Here is a 24,077-nt window from a genome sequence, read left to right on the forward strand (position 1 = left end):
TTCATGGAATTTCATTTTATCAGATGCATGGTTGGATTCAGTGACCTGGAATATTTCATCTGACCCAAACATTGAGTCTTTTCACTGGCCTTAGTAAATACTTAGGTGGTTATATAGACCAGCAGTTCTCAAAGTGTGACCTGGGGACCTCTGGGAATCCTCAAGATCCTTGTAGGGCTTTCATAAGGTAAAAACTATTCTCTTAATCATGCCAAAATACTATTTGTCTTTTTTGTTGTCATTTTCTCAAGAGGATACACTGGCGTTTTCAGAGGCTATGGCCACATGACACTCCAACAGACAGAATGCAAGAACAGAGAAGAGATTTCAGCAGCTTCTACTAAGCCAAACAACAAAGAACTAACAAAAATATAAACAAGGCCATTCTCTTCACTAAACTTTGTTTTGTTTTGGAAAACCATTATTTTTCATAAACCATGTTTTTATTAACATATAATCAGTTTATTAAATGAATTAATAAATATATATATATATTTAATTTTGCTCTTTTCAATTTCAAAATAGTAAGTATCCACAGGCATGACCCACAGGAAAAGAAAAGCTCTTCAAGACCCTCAATAACTTAAAGGTGTAAAGGGGTCCCAAGACCAAAAAACGGTTAGAAAAGATTGTCTCTGATAATAAGAAAGGAGGGACGGAGTTTGCAGGTGGTCCAGTGATTAGGGCTCCTAGCTCCCAGAAAAGGGGGTGCAGGTTCCATGCCTACTCAAGGAACTGAGATCTCAGAAACCATGCAGCATGGCTGGAAAAAAAAGAGAGAGAGAGAGAGAGAAAGGAGTGAAGGAAGAAGAAAGAAAGGAAAATAGAAAGAAAGTAGGGAGATGTGAACAAGCTAAAGAAAGCATTCTGGGAGGAGCTAAGATGGCAGAAGAATAGGAAGGGGAGACCACTTTCTCCCCCACAAATTCATTGAAAGAACATTTGAATGCTGAGCAAACTCCACAAAACAACTTCTGGCCCCTAGCAGAGGACATCAGGCACCCAGAAAAGCAGCCCATTGTCTTTGAAAGGAGGTAGGACAAAATATAAAAGATAAAAAGAGAGACAAAATATTTAGGGATGGAGATCCATCCTGGGAAGGGAGTCTTAATAGAGGAAGTTTCCAAACACCAGGAAACCCTCTCACTGGCGGGTCTGGGGGAAGTTTTCGAATCTCGGAGGGCAACCTAACCGGGAGGAAAAATAAATAAAACCCAGAGATTACAAGCCTAAAAGCAACTGCCAGCAGAAAAGTACCCCAGAGGCCCGCATCTGGCACCAGCAAGTGGGGGCTGAATGGAGATGAGCGGGTGGCATTGCTTAGGGTAAGGACTGGACCTGAAGGCCCTGAAGGCAATCTGAGGGAGCTAACGTGAGATAGCAACTTAAACTGTGGGATAGCAAGAGAGAGAGAGAGAGAGAGAGAGAGAATTAACCTGCAAAAAGCCCTAACCTAAGGCACAGCCAGTCTGTTCGCAGAACAAAGTACAGAGAAGAGCTAGCTGGCTGCAGACCAGCTCATCCCCTGCCGGAGGCAGGAGGCAGGGGGGAAGCGGGTGCCAGCCAGAGCCGGAAAGGGGCAAACTCTTCCTCAGAGAGGGCATCCCCTACCAAACTGCAAACAGGCTTCCAGTTTCCAACCAAAGACTTCCTGAGATAATGGATGGTTGACATCCGCCGGGAGGGTCACAGCCAGAGATCAGCTCCCCAGAAGAGACACAAGGCACACTGGACCAGGCGCGCCTGGAAACTGAGGCTGGGGCAGGGAGGGGAGAAGTTGCACTGCACCTGAAGACAGTGCACTCATCAAGCTCCTGGTTCCCTGAGCTGCTCAGATGGGGAAGGCACAAAACGCAGGCCCAACTGAGTCTGCACCTTTGTGGAGTACCCGAAAACCTGAACCTGAGCAGCTTAGACTTGGGAAGTGCACGCAACTGAGGGCCCGCTCCCTATAGAGCAGCCTGGAGCCTGAGCAGTGTAGACGGGGAAAGCATAGGCGTCGTGAGTGGGGGCAAACCCAGTGTGACCAGAACACTGTGAGTGCTCCCCACACACACCAGTGGTATTTGTTTGCAGTGCCCCTCCCTCCCCACAGCACAACTGAACAAGCGAAACTAAACAAGAGACTACCTCTGCCCACTTGTGTCAGGGTGGAAATTAGACACTGGAGAGACCTGCAAACAGAAGCCAAATAAACAAAGGGAACCACTTTAGAAGTGACAGGTGCAACAGATTAAAATCCCTGTAGTTAAGACCGATTACACTGGAAGGGGCCTACAGATACTGAGAAGTGTAAGCTAGAAAAAGGAACTATCTGAAGCTGAACTGAACCCACACTGCCTGCAACAGCTCCAGAGAAATTCCTAGATATATTTTTACTATTATTATTTTTTAATTAAAATTTTCTTCTTTTTTTAAGTCCCCTATTACTCCTCTATTACTCCTTAATTTTCATTTTTATAACCCACTATAACCTTGCAAAAAAAGGACCCTATTTTTAAAGTGATCTTCATATATATTTCTTAAATTTTTTGTTTTTGTTTTTTTAATATTGTATTTTTAAGAGTCTAACCTCTACTCTAGATTTTTAATCTTTGTTTTTCAGTATTTGATATCAATTTTAGACATTTAAGAATCCAAACTTCAGTACGCATTTTTACTCAGGAGTGTGATTACTGGTCTGATTAGTCTCTCCCCCTTTTTGACTCTCCTTTTTCTCCCCCAGATCACCTCTATTTCCTCCCTCCCCCTTCTCTTCTCAATCCAATTCTGTGAATCTCTGTGGGTGTTCTGGGCTGTGGAGAATACTTAGGGAACAGAGTACTGCCTAGATCTGTCTCTTTCCTGTTGAGTCCCCCTTTGTTGGGAGACACCGGGGTGCACCCAAACCATGACAAGGTCACGGGACGAGAGAGGAACCTGCAAGGCAGCTCTTCCTCACATAGGGCTGCCCCGGGGGCCCAATATGTCCCCTCAGGAGCCACCAGGACAAGAAAGGAACCTGCAGGGCAGCTCTTCCCCTCGAGGTTGTCCCGGGGGCCCGGTATGTCACTTTCTTCCTTCTGTCTTACTGTTGTTGGGCTTTCTACTAATTTTTGGAAATATAATATATAGTAATAAGGCCTCCCTGGAAAAGTCCAAGCCTTTTTGGAAATGCTTATGATTGCTCTGGCTCAGGACACGACCATAAACATCAAGTCAAAAAAGAAAAGGCCACAGGTATAGTTTGGCTGCTTGCTTAAAAGATTATAATGTTCTAGAATAGAAAAGAGTAGAGGCATTTAGATTTAGAAGTAGATATACTGCTTTAGTTTACTTGCTCCTTGGTTGAAAGGGTTTTCATTATTGCTATTTCCTTGCTGTTATTTGTCTGTTGTTTCTCTTTCTTTAAACAACTTGGGATATTATGGGTATTTTTATAGAGTTAGGAAATGGGGTACATAGGATTTCGATAGATTTATATTAACCAGCTTCACTGTCATTATCTCACTATTAATAGAGGTGTTTTGCTGCTTTAGAGGCGTTTTTGCTGTTTAATAGTTAATCATTGTAAATCGAGATTTTGTGGTTTCAGGTAAAGAAAAATATCAGGGTTTTCTCATGGTACTATTCTCAGAAATGTCAAACATGTTACTGTGACCCTTCCCATGTATTGTTTTATTACCCAAAGAATTCATACTATATCTGGAATCTATGGAACATTGTTTTTGTTCGAATGAGAATGTTAGGCCATTGAGGCAAGAAGACTATGTACGGGACATTTAAGAAAAAACCCTATAATCGGGAATGTTCTAGATGAATTCACAGGGGGAAAACATGGGGAAAAAATATTGACGGAAGCACAAACCAATATCCGATGTAATATGTGGTGACTTAAGGGGGAGGTAATGTTCATTCTATAAAAACTGAGCTATCATAAAAAATAAAAAAAAAAAGCTACCTCTTCTACGCAACCTTCTCTGTGTGTGTCTGTCTTCTTCCTCACCAACACCACTCATCCCTTGGGTATTCCTGGTCCTGCTGGGGCTGGACATCAGACCCCTTTTTCTCCTCCTGCTCACCTCTATCTCCTTCCTCCCTCTCCTCTTCTTCATGTAACTCTGTGAACCACTCTGGGTGTCCCTCACTGTGGAGAATCTTTTCACCACTAACCTAGAAGTTTTATTATCAGTGCTGTATGAATGGAGAAGTTTTGAGGCTACTGGAAGACTAAGACTGAAATCCAGCGGCAGGAGGCTTAAGCCTAAAAGCTGAGAACACCGGAGAACTCCTGACTACAGGGAACGCTAATTAATAAGAGATCATCCAAAAGCCTCCATACCTACACTGAAACCAACCACCACCCAAGAGCCAATAAGTTCCAGAGCAAGACATACCACACAAATTCTCCAGCAACACAGCAACATAGCCCTGAGCATCAATATACAGGCTGCCCATAATCACACCAAACCCATAAAGCCATCTCAAAACTCACTACTGGACACTCCATTGCATTCCAGAGAGAAGAAATCCAGCTCCATGCACCAGAACACCAACGCAAGCTGCCCTAACCAGGAAACCTTGACAAGCCAATCGTCCAACCCCACCCACTGGGAGAAACCTCCACAATAAAAAGGAACCACAGACTACCAGAATACAGAAAGGCCACCCCAAACACAGCAATCTAAATAAGACAAAAAGGCAGAGAAATACACAGCAGGTAAAGGAACATGAAAAATGCCCACCAAGCCAAACAAAAGAGGAGAGATAGGGAATCTACCTGAAAAAGAATTTAGAATAATGATAATAAAAATGATCCAAAATCTTGAAAACAAAATGGAGTTACAGATAAATAGCCTGGAGACAAGGATTGAGAAGATGCAAGAAATGTTTAACAAGGACCTAGAAGAAATAAAAAAGAGTCAATTAAAAATGAATGATGTAATAAATGAGATTAAAAACACTCTGGAGGGAATCAACAGTAGAATAACGGAGACAGAAGATAGGATAAGTGAGGTAGAAGATAAAATGGTGGAAATAAATGAAGCAGAGAGGAAAAAAGAAAAAGGAACAAACAGAAATGAGGACAACCTCAGGGACCTCTGGGACAATGTGAAACACCCCAACATTCGAATCATAGGAGTCCCAGAGGAAGAAGACAGAAAGGTCATGAGAAAATACTCGAGGAGATAATAGCTGAAAACTTCCCCAAAATGGGGAAGGAAATAGTCACACAAGTCTAAGAAACCCAGAGAGTCCCAAACAGGATAAACCCAAGGTGAAACACCCCAAGACACACATTAATCAAATTAACAAAGATCAAACACAAAGAACAAATATTAAAAGCAGCAAGGGAGCAACAACAAATAACACACAAAGGGATTCCCATAAGGATAACAGCTGACCTTTCATTAGAAACTCTTCAGGACAGACGGGAATGGCAGGACATACTGAATGTAATGAAAGAGAATAACCTACAACCCAGATTACTGTACCCAGCAAGGATCTCATTCAGATATGAAGGAGAATTCAAAAGCTTTACAGACAAGCAAAAGCTGAGAGAATTCAGCACCACCAAACCAGCTCTTCAACAAATGCTAAAGGATCTTCTCTAGACAGGAAACACAGAAAGGTTGTATAAACGTGAACCCAAAACAACAAAGTAAATGGCAATGGGACCATACTTATCAATAATTACCTTAAATGTAAATGGGTTGAATGCCCCAACCAAAAGACAAAGACTGGCTGAATGGATACAAAAGCAAGACCCCTATATATGCTGTCTACAAGAGACCCACCTCAAAACAAGGGACACATACAGACTGAAGGTGAAAGGCTGGAAAAAAATATTTCACGCAAATGAAGACCAAAAGAAAGCGGGAGTCACAATACTCATATCAAATAAAATAACTTTAAGATAAAGGCTGTGAAAAGAAACAAAGAAGGACACTACATAATGATCAAAGGAACAATCAAAGAAGAAGATATAACAATTATAAATATATATGCACCAAACATAAGAGCACCACAATATGTAAGGCAAATGCTAACAAGTATGAAAAGGGAAATTAACAATAACACATTAATAGTGGGAGAATTTAATACCCCACTCACAACTATGGATAGATCAACTAAACACAAAATTAACAAGGAAACACAAACTTTAAATGACACAATGAATCAGCTAGGCCTAATTGATATCTATAGGACATTTCACCCCAAAACAATCAATTTCACCTTTTTCTCAAGTGCACACAGAACCTTCTCCAGAATAGATCACACCCTGGGCCATAAATCTAGCCTTGGTAAATTTTTTAAAAAATTGAAATCATTCCAGTCATCTTTTCTGACCACAATGCTGTAAGATTAGATCTCAATTACAGGAAAAAAAAAACTATTAAAAATTCCAACACATGGAGGCTAAATAACACGCTTCTGAATAACCAACATATCATAGAAGAAATCAAAAAAGAAATCAAAATATGCACAGAAACGAATGAAAATGAAACCACAACAACCCAAAACCTATGGGACATGGTAAAAGCAGTGCTAAGGGGAAGGTTCATAGCAATACAGGCTTACCTCAAGAAACAAGAAAAAAGTCAAATAAATAACCTAACTCTACAACTAAAGCAAGTAGAGAAGGAAGAAATGAAGAACTCCAGGGTTAGTAGAAGGAAAGAAATCTTAAAAAATAGGGCAGAAATAAATGCAAAAGAAACAAAAGAGACCATAGTAAAAATCAACAAAGCTACAAACTGTTTTTTTGAAAAGAGAAATAAAATTGACAAACTGTTAGCCAGACTCATCAAGAAACAAAAGGAGAATAACAAAATCAACAAAATTAGAAATGAAAATGGAGAGATCACAGCAGACAACACTGAAATACAAAGGATCATAAGAGACTACTACCAGCAGCTCTATGCCAATAAAATGGACAACTTGGAAGAAATGGACAAATTCTTAGAAAAGTATAACTCTCCAAAACTGAATCAGGAATAAATAGATGATCTTAAGAGACCCATCACAAGCAGGGAAATTGAAACTGAAATCAGAAATCTTCCAGCAAACAAAAGCCCAGGAGCAGATGATTTAACAGCTGAATTCTACCAAAAATTTAGAGAAGAGCTAACACCTATCTTACTCAAACTCTTCCAGAAAATTGCAGAAGGTAAACTTCCAAATTCATTCTATGAGGCCATCATCATCATATTACCAAAACCTGACAGAGATGCCACACACACACACACACACACACACACACACACACACACACACACACACACACAGAAAAAAAAACTACAGGCCAATATCACTGATGAACATAGATGCAAAAATCCTTCACAAAATTCTAGCAAACAGAATCCAACATCTTTAAAAGATCATACATCATGACCAAGTGGGCTTTATCCCAGGAATGCAAGGATTCTTTAACATCTGCAAATCAATCAATGTAATACTCCACATTAACAAACTGAAAGATAAAAGCCATATGATTATCTCAATAGAGCAGAAAAAGCTTTTGACAAAATTCATCATTCATTTATGATAAAAAAAACTCTCTAGAAAGCAGGAATAGAAGGAACATACCTCAACATAATAAAGGCTATATATGAGAAACCCACAGCAAACATTATCCTCAATGGTGAAAAATTGAAAGCATTTCCCCTAAAGTCAGGAACAAGGCAAGGGTGCCCACTCTCACCACTACTATTCAACATAGTTTTGGAAGTGTTGGCCACAACAGTCAGAGCAGAAAAAGAAATTTAAAAAATCCAGAAGGGAAAAGAAGAAGTAAAACTCTCACTGTTTGCAGATGACATGATCCTCTACATAGAAAACCCTAAAGACTCTACCAGAAAATTACTAGAGCTAATCAATGAATATAGTAAAATTGTAGGATATAAAATTAGCACGCAGAAACCCCTTGCATTCCTATACACTAACAAGGAGAAAACAGAAAGGGAAATTAAGGAAACAATACCATTCACCATTGCAACAAAAATAATAAAATACTTAGGAGTATATCTACCTAAAGAAACAAAAGAATTATATATAGAAAACTATAAAATACTAATAAAAGAAATCAAAGAGGACACAAATAGATGGAAAATATACCGTGTTCATGGATTGGAAGAATCAATATTGTGAAAATGACTATGCTACCCAAAGTAATCTATAGATTCAGTGTAATCCCTATCAAGCTACCAATGGTATTTTTCACAGAATTAGAACAAATAATTTCACAATTTGTATGGAAATACAAACAAACCTCAAATAGCCAAAGCAAACTTGAGAAAGAAGAATGGAACTGGAGGAATCAACCTGCCTGACTTCGGGCTCTACTACAAAGCCACAGTCATCAAGACAGTATGGCACTGGCACAAAGACAGAAATATAGATCAATGGATCAAAATAGAAAGCCCAGAGATAAATCCACATACCTATGGACAACTTATCTTTGACAAAGGAGGCAAGACTATGCAATGGAAAAAAGACAATCTCTTTAACAAGTGGTGCTGGGAAAACTGGTCAACCACTCGTAAAATAATGAAACTAGAATACTTTCTAACACCATACACAAAAATAAACTCAAAATGGATTAAAGATCTAAATGTAAGACCAGAAACTACAAAACTCCTAGAGGAGAACATGGGCCAAACACTCTAGGACATAAATCACAGCAAGATCCTCTATGACCCACCTCCCAGAATATTAGAAATAAAAGCAAAAATAAACAAATGGGACCTAATGAAACTTAAAAGCTTTTGCACAACAAAGGAAACTATAAGCAAGGTGAAAAGACAGCCTTCAAAATGGGAGAAAATAATAGCAAATGAAGCAACAGACAAGGGATTAATCTCAAAAATATACAAGCAACTCTTGAAGCTCAATTCCAGAAAAATAAATGACCCAATCAAAAAATGGGCCAAAGAACTAAACAGACATTTCTCCAAAGAAGACATACAGATGGCTAACAACACATGGAAAGATGCTTAACATCACTCATTATCAGAGAAATGCAAATCCAAACCACAATGAGGTACCATTACACGCCAGTCAGAATGGCTGCTATCCAAAAGTCTACAAGCAATAAATGCTGGAGAGGGTGTGGAGAAAAGGGAACCCTCTTACACTGTTGGTGGGAATGCAAACTAGTACAGCCACTATGGAGAACAGTGTGGAGATTCCTTTAAAAACTGGTAATAGAACTGCCATATGACCCAGCAATCCCACTGCTGGACCTACACACCGAGGAAAGCAGAACTGAAAGAGACATGTGTACCCCAATGTTCATCACAACACTGTTTATAATAGCCAGGACATGAAAGCAACCTAGATGCCCATCAGCAGACGAATGGATAAGAAAACGGTGGTACATATACACAAACTCAGCCATTAAAAAGAATTCATTTGAATCAGTTCTAATGAGGTGGATGAAACTGGAGCCCATTATACAGAGTGAAGTAAGCCAGAAAGAAAAACACTAATACAGTATACTAATGCATATATATGGAATTTAGAAAGATGGTAACAATAACCCTATATGCACGACAGCAAAAGAGACACAGATGTATAGAACAGACTTTTGGACTCTATGGGAGAAGGCGAGGGTGGGATGTTCTGAGAGAACAGCATCAAAACATGTATATTATCAAGTGTGAAACAGATCACCAGTCCAGGTTGGATGCATGAGACAAGTGCTCAGGGCTGGTGCATTGGGATGACCCAGAGGGATGGGATGGGGAAGGAGTTGGGAGGGGGGTTCAGGATGGGGAACACATGCAAATCCATGCCTGATTCATGTCAATGTATGGCAAAAACCACTACAATATTGTAAAGTAATTAGCCTCCAACTAATAAAAATAATTGGGAAAAAAAGAAATCTGAATATACATAAAGAAATAAAGACACTGGGGGAAAAAAGGAAACCAAAATTGAAAGAGACACATGTATCCCATTGTTCATTGCAGCACTATTTACAATAGCTAGAACATGGAAGCAACCTAGATATCCATCGACAGATAAATGGATAGAGAAGTTGTGGTATATATAAACAATGGAATTTTACTCAGCCATAAAAAGGAACACATTTGAGTCCATTCTAATGAGGTGGGTGTACCTAGAACCTATTATACAGAGTGAAGGGAGTCAGAAAGAGAAAGATAAATACCATATTCTAACACATATATACGGAATCCAGAAAAGTGGTACTGAAGAATTTATTTACAGGGCAACAATGGAGAAACAGACATAGAAAATTGATTTATGGACATGGGGAGAGGGGAGGAGAGGTATGGAAAGAGTAACACGGAAACTTATACTACCATATGTAAAATAGATAGCCAAAAGGAATTTGCTGTATGTCTCAGGAAACTCAAACAGGGGCTCTGTATCAACCTAGAGGGGTGGGATGGGGAGGGAGGTGGGAGGGAGTTTCAAAATGGAAGGGATATATGTATACCTATGTCTGATTCATGTTGAGGTTTGACAGAAAAGAGCCAAGTTCTGTAAAGCAAATATCCTGCAATTAAAAAAAAAAAGATTAATTAAAAAATAACCCTGAATAGCTACTCAGTATTCTAAATAATTGAAGCTGCCTTGCTTGAAATCAATTACATTGTTGGTGGTGAAAAATAATTCATCCTTTCTTGTATCTGGACAATGTGGACAACTTCCTGGAACAGGCCTTATTACTTGAAAATCACACACCTTTGGGTCACATTACATATCTCTGAGCTCAGACTAAGAATGATGCTGATTTTGCCTTAACAAACGTATCAACATTTGATGTTCTTCCTCCTTTCTGTCTTAATTATAGATAATTCTCAGGAATCAAAGTGCCAATATTTATAGAACACCAATCCTGTACTCAGCACTGTGTGAGCCACAGATGCAGATGGTAGCCTTTATTCCCTCCAGGAACACAGAAAATAGTTGGGAGAGTTAAAATAATCACATTTGAAAAGAGAGAAAACTATTCAATAGTCACTAAGCCCTACTGTGTTCTGTTGTTGGGATGGGAAGATAAGTGGGGGTACATGCCCTCCAGGGATCAGCCTACAGTGCAGGAGATATGGCAGCCATGGGTTCAATCCCTGGGTCAGGAAGATCTTCTAGAGAAGGAAATGGCAACCCATTCCAGTATATTTGCCTGAGAAATTCCATGGACAGAGGAGCCTGATGGGCTATAGTCCATGGGGTCGCAAAAGAGCTGGACAAAATTTAGAAACTAAATAACAACAACATGCCCTCCATAGCAGAGGCGTTTTCTTATTGGGGGATAGGGGGAAAGTTTCTAAGACTTGTAGAACTTCAAAGGAAGAGGAGACTAATGAAACTAGGCACAATTAAGGAAGACATTGTGGCTAAGGGATGTTTTGAAGGATGAGAAGAAGTCAGACAGGCAAGCAGTGGGAAAAAAAGATCATGAAGTAGAAATGACCAGCTTTGCATGATGCCCAGAGCCGGGGGCAGTACACAAGCTGGACACCCATATCCACTAGCCCTGGAAAGGTCCTGAAATGCTCATAGTAAGAGGAAAAAGCAAAGCACATTGAGCAATGGAGAATGAGAGCATGCTGGGCTGTGTGGAACAGGCTAGATTGTGGAGGGCCTCGAAAGTCCAGCAGAGAAAAATGGAAGGTGTATGGTAATCCATAGGGAGCACAGTATGTTTCTTAGTTGGGGATGGACACGGTGGAAGCATGTTTGGGGATAATTAGCAGAGAAACAGGAGGCAGAGGTGCCTGGAATATGTAGAATTAAGATCAAGGAGGTGGACTTGGAGGTAACCACAGGGACCCCCCAGTTGAGGTGATGACACCTGAGGCTATTAAACAGTCTAAATGGTAGTAGAGAAGCAAAGTGGAGGTGAGCATCTGGAAGGAAAACCCGACCAGATGGGATCAGAAGATGAGAAAGGATTCGGGCAGGGATTAAACACTATGGTGGTAGAACCCTGGCTGACTCACATAAATCCTTTAAGCCAGCAATACTTCTTAGGATCAATGTGCTAATAGCAAAAGATTCACAAAAGATGTGGCGGAGAAGTAGCTTCTGTGACAAAACCGTTCCTCTTGGGGCAGAGACAGGTGATCCTGTCAGCAAACCAGATGCAGAGGCTACATGCACGGTCAGGTGAGGCATGGCTAATGCATTCATCCACAGATTTGTCCCAGGGCTCATCATTCCAGAACTGTGGGCCTGGCTGTAAACAGTTTCGGGGGTTAAGGGAGCCTAGAAGTTTGAAAGTTACTCAATTTAGAACATCCTTGACCTTGTTCTGAGTAGTCACTGGGAGGACCTCAACCTCTGGCATGCTCAACAGCAGTCTGAAAGTAACAAGAAAGGGCTTAGGGTCAGTGGGCTTAGCAGAAGCTTAACAGCACACCCAGGGCAGCTTGCACTGTTCCTCAGAAGTCTGTTTCTCTCATAGTCGCTTGGACCACTATTCAGAAGCAACTCCCCCAACTGCACCCCCATGGACCATGAAAACTTCACAGCAGGTATTAGAGCAGCCCCATAGGGAAACATGTGGCTCAGGCACAAGATAACTTATTAAAACCACTCCACCCTGATGCAAACACACCTACCCATCATGGAGATGTGATGCAAGAGTGCAGGCTAGGCAAAGCCAAGAAAGACACAGTGGGACGAGAGGAGGGAGGTGAGATGCATGGAGAGAGTAACATAGAAATTTAAAAGACTTTATGTAAAATAGATAGCCAATGGGAATGTACTCAGGGAAGTCAAACAGGAGCTCTGTGACAAACTGAAGGGTGGGATGAGGAGGGAGATGGGAGGGAGGTCGGGAGGGAAGGCAAATGGGTGTACCTGTGGCTGATTCTTGTTGATGTATGACAGAAAACCACAAAATTCTATAAAGCAATTATCCTTCAATTTAAACATTTTTTTTAAAGCCAATAAGTACTGAAAATACTGGGCTTTGGTGTTTATAGAAGGAAAAAATGCAGCATCGATGATTTGACACAAAGGCATTTCCACAGGCAGGACTTTAGAACACCCTTTCCTGCAAGGAGAGGCTCCAGGGTTCAACGGTCGATGAACCACTTACGACCACCTTGCCACAGAAAAAATTGGATGCAGTGTTGTCGTTTAGTTACTAAGTCGTGTTTGACTCTTTCATGACCCCATGGACTATAGCCCACCAGGTTCCTATATCCATGGAATTCTCCAGGCAAGAACACTGGAGTGGGTTTCTATTTCCTTTTCCAGGGATCTTCCTGACCTAGGGACTGAACCAGAGTCTCCTGCATTGGCAGGCAGATTCTTTACCATTGAGCCACCAGGTAATCCCCAATGCAATGTATCATCTTGTTAAATTAGAAACTACAACAACATCTTGAAATATGGATGTTTCATATGAACACACAGGGAGCTAGAAGGCAGGTGGCCCTAGTTTTGGTTCCCCCAGAGTCACACCCTAAAATAAGAATTCTAGAGCAAGTAGTTTCCTTGGGAGATGTGCTTTCCAGAGAAAGGATGGAGAGCTTCAATAGAGATAGGAAGGGAGCCAAGAAAAGTTGCATTTCAAGAAAGATTAAGGGAGCTTCATTCTACTGGAGAACTCTGCTAGCCTATGGAGAATTACCTGAGTTATCATGTTTGAGGCTGAGGGAGCTGGGGTATTTATACTCCAGTTCCTATGGGTCACAAAGCATCACGTCTCTGACATTTCCAGTCTGCCCTAAGCACTGACAAAGTAGGCTTCAGGCATGAGGGAAAAACCTCCAAGCCACTGACGAGCTGCTTGCACTTTAGTAACTGGCTGGTATGTGCTGCAGCCACGAGGCAGAGGGGACATGGGCAGGATCTGCCACACACGTCTTCCTCAGAAAATCTCCCAAATGTTAGGCCAGGAGACAGAGTTTTTAGGCAAACATGTTGTTTCTCCCAAAGTATATTTTTCTCTCATTTCCTTCAAGCAGATCCCCATTTCCCATTTTCTGGAGTTCCACCACTAGGAAGAGGCAAAGGTCCAAAAGAAGAATCAGGTATTAGTTTGCTAGGGCTGCCAGAACAAAGTGTCACAGACTGGGTAGCATGCACAATGGAAATTCATTTACTTTTTTTTTTAAATAATTTTATTTGTTGATTTATTTTTTGCTTTGCTGGGCCATTGTTGCTGCACAGGCTTTTCTCTAGTTATGGCGAATGGTGGTTACTCTCTAGCTGTGGTGTGCAAGCTTCTCACTGTGGTGGCTTCTCTTGTTGCAGAGCACGGGTTCTAGGGCACACAGCCTGCAACAGTTTCGGCTCCCAGGTTCTAGAGCACAGACTCAACAGTTGTGGTGCACGGGGTAGTTGCTTTGTGGCATGTGGGGTCTTCTAAGATCAGGGATTGGATCTGTGTCTTCTGCATTATCAGGCGGGTTCTGTACTACTGAGCTACCAGAAAAGCCCAAGAAATTAATTTTCTGACAGTACTGAAGGCTGAAAGTCCAAGATGAAGGTGTCAGCAGGTCAGGTTTCTCCTGAAGCCTCTCTCCTTGGCTTGCAGATGGTGGTCTCCATCCTGAATCTTCAGATGTCACCTTCCCTGTGCCTGCCCAACCCTGTGTTCCTTTATGTCTCCAAACTTACTCTTCTTATAAGAACCACAGTCAGAATGAATGAGGGCCCACTCATATGACCTCATTTAACCTTAAACACCTTTCTTTTTTCGTTGTTGTTGTTGTTTGTTTTTTAAATTAATTTATTTTAATTGGAGGCTAATTACTTTACAATACTGTAGTGGTTTTTGCCATACATTGACAAGAATCAGCAGTGGGCATACATGCGTTCCCCATCCTGAACCCCGCTCCGAAGTCCCTATATTCAAACAGAAACACATTCTGAAGTGCTGGGGTTAGGGCCTTAACATGTGAATTTGGAGGGGGAAACAAAATTCACCCCATGACAGAGTGTAAAAATCATAGTCATCAGTTAGATTTGTACAATTTCTGTCAAAAAGCAAAGTAGTGTTTTTACCAGTCTCAAGCAAACAGTTACAGGGAAAAAATGAATAAGTGGACTTTAACTGCTGTTTTAATTTGGAGGAGAATTTAAATGGTCTTAATTTGGTTGAGAACTGCACCCTGGGTGGTCTGACTCAGACCACTTACAGGTCTACCCTTGAGGGGTTTACTCAGACCCCACAGGGGTGCTCCTCCTGGCTGGCCAGTCCCCTTGCTACCTGAAGGAGGAAGTGAGGTGGTTCCCCAGGATGCAGATAGCACAGCTCGAGATTTCTGGTAATGACAAGGTAGGGGGATTAGGGCCTGTGGAATCCCCTCCTCACCTTGACTCCTGGCACTGCCTGGACCTTCTTTGCTCTCTGACCTCAGCACACAGTCCTCAGACCTCTGTCTTCACCTCCTGGTTCCTGGAGCTCCTGTGAGAGAAATGGAGGTGACACATCAAGGGTATCCTGTGGCACAGCCTTGGGCCTTCTGTGATGGTAAGAGGGGTGGACTCTGTGAGGTCCCCCTGTTGTGCAGTGGGAGGGCCTCTTGGGGCCCCCTTGTAGTGCTCAGCTTTCCCCTGACCAGCCTGATCCCTCACCTTTGGGGGCCTGCAGTGAAACTCGTCTGCTTACAATGCGGGAGACCAGGGTTCGATCCCTGGGTCGGGAAGATCCTCTGGAGAAGGAAATGGCAACCCACTCCAGCACTGTTGCCTGGAAAATCACATGGACAGAGGTGCCATGTAGGCTACAGTCCACGGGGTCGCAAACAGTCAGACACGACTGAGCAACTTCACTTCACTTCACTTCAGTGAAACTCAGATCAAGACCCGAGTCTGAACAGAAATGGTGGTGGGGCCCCACATGCAGCCGCACCTGCCCAGGGCCTCCCACGGGTCTTAAGCTGGTGAGATGCTCGGTCATCAACTCCTCCTCACGTCCTGCCTGGCCTCCCAGCACGGACCACGGGGGTGGGAGTCTGCTCAGTCCTCCCTCGGGGTTAGGAAGTCCAGCCTCTGCCTTCTGCCCGAAAATCCTCACCTCCCGAGGTCCCTAAGTCAGCGATCAAAAAACTGCTCGCCCTGCACACCCAGTTCTAGAGCTTCCAAGAGTCCCCACAAGGGCCAGGATCCCTGCCTCCCTGTTGGGGTCTAACCCCCTCAGTCCATCCTTGCATGGAGCCTGAACTCCAGGCAGGACCAGGGACTGTCCCATGCACCATTTTGAGACCTCGCCTCTTTCACGAGGTCCCCAGGCTCTCTGAGACCCTCATGTAAGGAAGGCAGACATGCCTAGTGTACTCTTCTCACCCCAAGGTCTTCCAGATGACTACAGGGACAGGAATCTGTGGGGTTCCATCAGTCCTCAAGCAGGGTCCCCTCAGTCCTCCTTCAGGCACCTCACCTTGCCTCCGGGCAGGACCTGGGATTCTCGGCTCTCCTGAGCTGAAGCCCGACTCCTTATACCAGGGCCCCAGTCTCTCCAAGACTCGGATGTCAGGAATTCAGCACATGCCTATTGCACTCATCCTACCCCCATGGTCACCCTGGACTGACAACAGAAATGGGCTTCTCTGAGGACTCCTCTGACTTGGGTCCAGGGTCCCCTCAGTCCTCCATCAGGGTCCTTAACTTGAAACTTGGAGGAGCTGGGTTTCTTCCCTCTGCTCACCTGAGGCCACACCCCCTATCATGGGTCCCCAGTTTCTCTGAGACCTGGATGTCAGGAAAGGCAGCATGTGCTCATCCACCCTCTGTGCTCCCTGAGCCTTGATGTGAGGGTCCCGCCTCTGGTCAACACAAAGGGCATTCCCGGATTCACCAGGGCTCAAGATGAGGTCCCTGAGGGAGGATATAAGGAACCCCACAGATCCCTGACCCTGCTGTCAGCCCTGGGCGACTCTTGTGGTGGGATGAGCACTTGGCAGCCTGTTTTGACTTCTGCATCCATAACTCAGAGACATTAGGCAAATGTGAGAAGGGGCAGGGCCTCAGATGGGCAGAGGGGAAGATCTTAGTTCTTTTGAGAGTCAAGGTGAAGACACTGAGGGGACCTTGGACCCAAGAGCAGAGTGGGCTCTGGGAAGACATAGGGCAGATGAACACATGCTGCATTTCCTGACATCCAGGTGTCAGAGAGACTGGGGACCTGGTATAGGGGGCTGACTTCCCATCTTCCTTGTCTCTGAGAGACTGGTGTCCTGGTGTAAGGGCTGGGGCCTTATTAGGGGACAGGAGAGAATCCAAAGTCCTGTCCAGAGACAAGATGAGGTCCTTGAGGAGGACTGACAGGACCCTGAGGGAGGACTGATGGAACCCCACAGATCCCCACCCCTGTCGGCATCCCTGGGAGCCCCTGGGGTGAGAAGAGCACACTAGGCCTGTGCTGACTTCCTCACATCCGGGTCTGTGAGAGACTGGGGACCTGGTACGAAGAGCAAGGACTCAGGCGGGGAGAGGACAAGGGCCAGGGGAGTCAGCTCTTCCCATCAGGTGACCAAAGTATTGGAGCTTCAGCTTTAGCATCAGTCCTTTCAATGGATATTCAGGGTTGATTTCCTCTAGGGTTGACTGGCTTGGTCTCCTTGCTGTCCAAGGGACTTTCAAGAGTCTTCTGCAGCACCACAGTAGTACTATTTTATACACAGTAGTGTGTATCTGTTAATCCCAAACTCCTAATTTATCCCTTCCCCTGCTTTTCCCCTTTGGTAACCATAAGTTGTTCTCTGAGTCTGTTTCTGTTTGTAAATAATTTAATTTGTATCATCCTTTTTTCCACATATAAGTGATATCACAGATTATTCGTCTTTCTCTTTCTGACTTACTTCACTTAATACGATAATCTCTAGGTCCATCCATGTTGCCACAGATGGTATTACTTCGTTATTTTTCATGGCTGAGTATTCCTCTGTGTGTGTGTGTGTGTGTGTGTGTTTACCACATCTTCTTTATCCAGTCATCTGTTGATGGACATTTAGGATGTTTCCATATCTTGCCTGTTGTAGATAGTGTTGCAATGAATATTGGGGTGCATGTATCTTTTCATATTAGAGTTTTTGCCTTTTCCAGGTATATAGTCAGGAGTGGGATTGCTAGATCATATGATAGTTCTGTTTGTTGTTGCTTAATGATCCTCCATACTGTTCTTCATATTGACTGTTCCGATTTATGTTTCCACCAACAGTGTACAAGTGTTCCCTTTTCTCTGCACACTCTCCAGCATTTATTCTTCATAGGTTTTATTGATGATGGCCTTTCTGACCAGTATAAGGTGATACTTCATTGGAGTTTTGATTTGAATTTGTCTAATAATTAAGAATGTTGAGCATCTTTTCAAGTGCCTCTTGGTCATCTGTGTCCTCTTTGGATAAAGGGTCTTCTTTGGAGAATGGCTTTTGTGTCAGGGTCAAACAGGCTGGGTGGCTCAACCTGTGAACTGTGTTGGTTCAGGAGGCTAGGAGCCAAGGCTGAGGTGTCAGCTGACTTTGGCTCTCATGAGGGCTGTGGGGAGAGTCTGTGCCATCTCTACCACCTCACTTCCAGGTCATTGCTGGCCATGCTGGGTGCGTCTGGGCTTGGAGAGCTCTGCCTTCCTCTTCACCCGGAGTTCTCCTGTGTGCCTGCCTGTCTGTCTGTAAATGTGTCCTTCATATGGGGCCAGGCATCCTGTAAGAAGAGGGTGCATCATAATGGGCTCAGGTGACCTCCATCAGCTCTGTGAAGACCTTTCCTTTGTCTGTAGTGTCACGCTGAGGTACTTGCAATTGAGATTCCAGCACCTGACTCTGAGGGGCATGATGTGTCTCCTCATACCCTACAAAGGCTTTGAGGGAGGAAGACGCTGGAATGTTACAAGTATGGAAGGATGACCTTCATGGCTACTGGTGGTGAATCCAGAGGTGAGGAGAGCAGGCCGCCAGGGTAGGAACCAGAACTCATGGGACCTCATGGACCTGTGATAACTGTGGCTCTGCTGTGTTCAGTGAAGAAAAGGCCTGGGAGGCCCTGGGCTGGGTTCCTCTGGGACCTTGTCCTCATCCTCACAGCCATGTGGAAACAGAGGCTCCCTCGGAGGTGCTGAGACCCTGCTGAGGTTCAGGCCTGCGGCTCTGCTTCTCTGACTCCAACCCCCTGCAGTAAACAGGGACCCCTCTCCAGGTAAAAGAAAAGAAGGTAGATTGGAGGTGTGGTCAGGCCCCCTGCAGTCATGGGCTATCTTTCTATCTCTCAGCATCTCCCCAGCCATGGAATGAGGTGATAGTAACCTAGCAGATTATTTGAGGTTTGAATTCTGTGACCCCTGTGTGGTGCTGTCCCAGGCCCTGGTGATGACACAGAGTGTGCCTATCCCAGTAGTCCCTGCACTCCTTTGTTCTTTCTTGAGGTTCTGGGCGAGGGCTGTGGCATCAGCTGGCAGTGGAGGCCAGGGTGTGTGAAGGGTTTGGAGGAAGGTGGCTCCCAAAGGCATGGGGAAGACCCCTGGCAGGGCCGTCTGAGGTCCAGGGCAGCCCCAGGGCCAAGGCCAGATTGGTTAGCATGGAACTGCCCTCAGTAGCCCTGGGCTGAGATGGGGGATCTGCAGAGCATGGGCAGGGATGGGGCTGGGAGCCAAGGGGTGGGGTGGTGGCCTGGGTGGGGGAAGTCAAGCCCAGGACAGTGCCTGTCTGTGCTGGGAGAGGACCAGAGCCCAGCCTCTGGGCTGTGAAGCCAGGGGCTTGCCCTCCCTCCTCAATGCTCCCAGTGTTTTGGGGCCCTCTGTCTTGGAACTCACCACGTGCCTCTCTCCTGCTGTCTCGTCCTCCTTCCTGACCTCCCCACCGTCTCCATGTGATGGATGTGTCCTCTGGGTCACCATCCACCTGTCATCAGACCATGTGGAGACAGATGGAAGGAGTCAGCCCTCTCTGACCACCACCCCCCATTTTGTGTCAGCAGGCTTGGATGAAGCTCAGGTTCATAGGGCTGAGGTCCAGCCCAGGGCTGTGAGCTTGGAGACTGCTGTATCAAGCTCCAGACCTTTGTGGTTCTGTATATCTGCAGCAACAAGAGGCCCTGGGAGCCCTGGGAGCCCTGGGAGATTAGGTTTAACTGTCTGTCCTTCTGACAGCATTTTTCAGGTTTCATCTTAAAGAGTGTCAAGACCCTGGAGATACAATGGTGGCCCATTCTATGTAGTCCCGGCACTGTACCCTGGCCGTCCACATGGTGCACCGGGGACTGGGAGGACGTGGCCTGGTGGGAGCTGCTGAAGAAGAGGTTGGGGATGAGCCCCGCCCAGATCCAGGCCTTGCTGTGGGATGGGGACAAGTTTGGCTGCACAGTGATTGTGGGCAAGTGATGCCCTGCCCTGCACTGCCTGGCCGCAGTGCTGCCCTGGATCTCAGCCAGGTTGTGATCATTTGTTTTCTGTTGAACCAGTTGGTGGGGTGTAGGGGGGACTGGGGGTTCTTCAGAGGGACAGAGAGGGTGCCTGGGCTGGGAGACAGTGGCTGGGTTCCCTGACCACCACTCTGGGCCTCAGTCCCCATTTGTGCTCTGAGGCAGAGGCACATCCAGGTCTGTACGTGGCACTTGCCTCTGTGTGTGTGTGTGTGTGTGTGTGTCCCCACGTGTGTGTGTGTGTGTCCCCACATGTGTGTGTGTCCCCCCACGTGTGTGTCCCCACGTGTGTGTGTCCCCACGTGTGTGTGTGTCCCCCGTGTGTGTGTGTCCCCACATGTGTGTGTGTCCCCACGTGTGTGTGTGTCCCCACATGTGTGTGTGTCCCCACGTGTGTGTGTGTGTCCGCACGTGTGTGTGTGTCCCCATGTGTGTGTGAGTGTGTCCCCACGTGTGTGTGTGTGTCCCCACGTGTGTGTGTATGTGTGTCCCCACGTGTGTGTGCCCAGCAGAGACCATGAGAGGCAGCACAGCACCCAGCCTGGGAACCCAGGCAGTTCCACCCCCACTGCCTGCGGCCCGGCCTGAGTAAGTCCCCTGACTCCCCAGCGGTGAGGCCCCACAGCAACACCTGTCTGCTGGAAAAACGTTTGGGGACCTGATGTTCACAGGCTCCCCACCGGGGCCCTCCTGCTCTGTCCCTGCGGCCTTCAGTGGGCAGAATGAGAGCTCCCCATGGCCTGGTGGGTTCCTGGAGCACCAGGCCTCTCTGTTTCATTTTGCTCCTTCCCTCGCTTGGTCTTGCCCTGAATTCCCTTTGCCAAGGTGAGTCAGTCTGAATTGCTCAGCCAGAGGACCCAATTCACCTTGTGTCCCCTCCATGATACAGTCTTCGTCTCTAGGAGGCACGGCTTTGAATGACCTTGTTCTCTTTCTGTCTCCTGTCTTTGCACACAGGTCTTGCAGACACTGGGGACACTTTGCTATGCCCAGAAAACCTAGGTCCCGACGAGGTGGAAGAGCTGGAGATTCAAGCCCTGCTACCCGACCTGCGACAGAAGTAAATGACTGTGCTAGCCAAGTCCCGCTGGCTGTTGCAGGCCTTGCCAGGGAGGGGTGGGAGGGACGTCTTCCAGGTGGACATCCCCTAGCACCTGAACCCCTTTGGGCAGGAGTCCTGTCCAGACTGGGCTCTCAAAAGGGAGGTGACTGAGAGATCAGCACATGGTGACACCCTGAGTTACCACCCCACCCTGGACATGCGCATCTGGTTCTGCTTGAATCAGTCATGCCCTGTGGTGCCCACTTGGTGTGGGGCCCAGGGCAGGGACTCCCCTCATGCGGTGTTGCTCTGGACTCAGTGAGAGTTTCTGGGCCTTTGACCTTTACGGAATGCTAGCGTTGCCACTCACTTTGGCTCTGCTGGATCTGGGTGGTTGAGAGAAACGTGTTGTTAGGAAATCGGTTAGTGTTTTCCCCTCTCTGTTCTGGTCCAAACTCCCTGATGTTGGAACAGTGCCCAGGGAGTAATGGGGGAAGTCTGGGGGCAGGCTGAGCATAAGCAGACAGTGAGGCCTCGGGCTGGTAGAGAGGCCCGCAGGCCCAGAAACAGGCCGCGGTGTGTCCTTGCAGGTGACCCTTGCCCTGCTGTAAACTGTCTTGTGAGCCAAGACAAGGCCTGCATGTTGGACACGCTGCCTGTACGCATCACATCCAAACACAGGCTCGTCAATACAGCTGTGAGGGCAGAGCAAAAAGGGCTGGTGTTCACCTTGTGGGAACCTTGTACTTATCTTTGGGTTTGGGGTCATGCGTTTGCAGGGCTCTTGGCGGGTGGGGTGAGTGACCCTATTTTCTGCTGAGCATCTTAGGGAGGGTCATGGATCGAGAGTTGGAGATGCTCAGCTGCTGATCAGAAACTTGTGGTATCATCGGGGGATTCTTGAGGAGCACCTTCCGCTTCAGGATGCATGACTCATGGAAAGGGACACCCCCACTGTCAGGAACAAGCCCATCCTGTGCTGGCCTCTGCACTCAACTCAGCAACCACACTCTTGGCTGAGCGTGTGAAATGTTGCTGCTTCAGAAAAAAGGGACCACAGGGACCAGACCGAAGCCTGCCTGGGGCATGGGCTTGCAGCCTCATTGGGCTCATCCTGTGCGGTGTGAATCACATGGACAAATATAAAGAACACAGACTCGCAGTTCTCGTTTGATACTTTACTCCCACAGATAAATTGATTTTTTTATTACAAGAGAGTGATTTTGAGTGTCCCTAGGGATCTGGAAGCTCAGGAATTTTGTTTGTGCTTGAGTTGCTCACGGAGGGCACCCTTGTAATCTGAGGACTCTCCCTGCTACTCCTCCGCCTCAGAGGCCTCATCTGGGGCCATGACTGAAAGGGCTGCCATCATGGTGGAGTAAAAGGTCTTGTACACAGCCATCACCAAATTGTAACTTGGGTACTCCAGGGGGCTGTCGGTCAGTTCCCCTGCTCCCTCCCTTCCAGCAGTAGCCAGGGGTACAGACGTGGCATTGCTGGACATGCCCTCGTCACTGGGGCCACCCTGCTCACTGGGAAGATGGTTTCCCCTGGCCCACCTGGCTTGATTGCACACAGATCAAAGGCCAGAGAACAGAAATGAGTGCAGGCTGGGGGTTTCTGGGGTTCCATTCTGGGTGTTCTTGTCCATCTCTTGGGTGAACTCATGATGGAATTGAGGAGAGCATCTGGTCTCCACCGCTCGCTTCTTTCTCTTTGGGGTGGTTGTTGCGCTGGTGGTGGGCTGAGTAGTTGTTCTGGGGTCGCCTTTCCTCCGGATGTTCTGCAGGAGGAGAGGCTTGTCTCTCTGAAAGTTGAAGTTGCGATAGATCTGAAAGGAAATGAATCACTTTAGACAGCAAGGGCGAGAAGAGCCTTCCTCACCGCCCTCCTCCCTACCACCATCCTGGCCATGCCTAAGTATGGAGACAAGGTCTCTTCATTCCTGGCAGGTTATGAGGCCCTAGCACGCTGCTCCCTAGAGCTCCCCTGGGGCCAGCCTCACTTAAGGTGTTACTGGTGGTCCCTGGCATCAAGTGGCCCTGCAGGGTCTGGAGTCACCCCTGTGGATCCTGTCTAAGGGGGGTGGTGGAACATGACAGACCCTGCTTCCTCCTCTTTCCTTAACTACCCTCTCATGATAACAATGTTCTTCTGGGAAATGAAACCTGTCCAGCCCTCAGCTCATCTAGTCTAGTCTCCCCAGGAGGGCTTTCTACCTTACCATCAGCTTCTTCTTCCCTGCAGAGCACCTCGAAGGGCAGATTTTACTGAACCCATACAGGTTAATTTCATGAATGAAGCTCTTGATGCTGTCTGTCTTGAAGATCTGGTCTGCGCCCCTGAGCTGGAGGACCGCCGTCTGGAAGAGATTTGCCTCAATGACCACAGTGTCTCCCTTGTCGCTGCAGTGCACAGAGGTGAAGGCCGCATCCTCCATGATCATCCAGAGCTTCCTGGGGAAGGACAGCCCAAGGATGGTGTTGTTATCTTCCTTGTTGACCATTTCTGGGTTGGGGCCCTGTGGGGTCAGGTATACTTGGGAGCCCGGATCTGGGCTCTCGGGTTGGTCACCCTGCTTCTCCAAAGGCTCCCTTGAATCCACGTTTGGAACCGGGGAGTAATCATGGGGGTCCCCTGCTGTGGGCTCCCTATCAGTTGATGGGGCCAGCAGGGCTGCCCATGCCTCCTGAGAACTCTGACTAGCCAT

General features: G+C 46.1%; 2 pseudogenes; one reads left to right on the top strand and one right to left on the bottom strand.

The window, feature by feature from the left end:
- The window catches only part of LOC122690560, a 29,444-nt pseudogene extending 7,755 nt beyond the window's left edge, over window positions 1-21,689 (top strand).
- Window positions 21,690-22,616: 927 nt separating this feature from the next.
- Window positions 22,617-24,077, bottom strand: LOC122690561 (annotated as a pseudogene).

The sequence above is a fragment of the Cervus elaphus genome, chromosome X (assembly GCF_910594005.1).
Source record: "Cervus elaphus chromosome X, mCerEla1.1, whole genome shotgun sequence".
Lineage (NCBI taxonomy): Eukaryota > Metazoa > Chordata > Mammalia > Artiodactyla > Cervidae > Cervus > Cervus elaphus.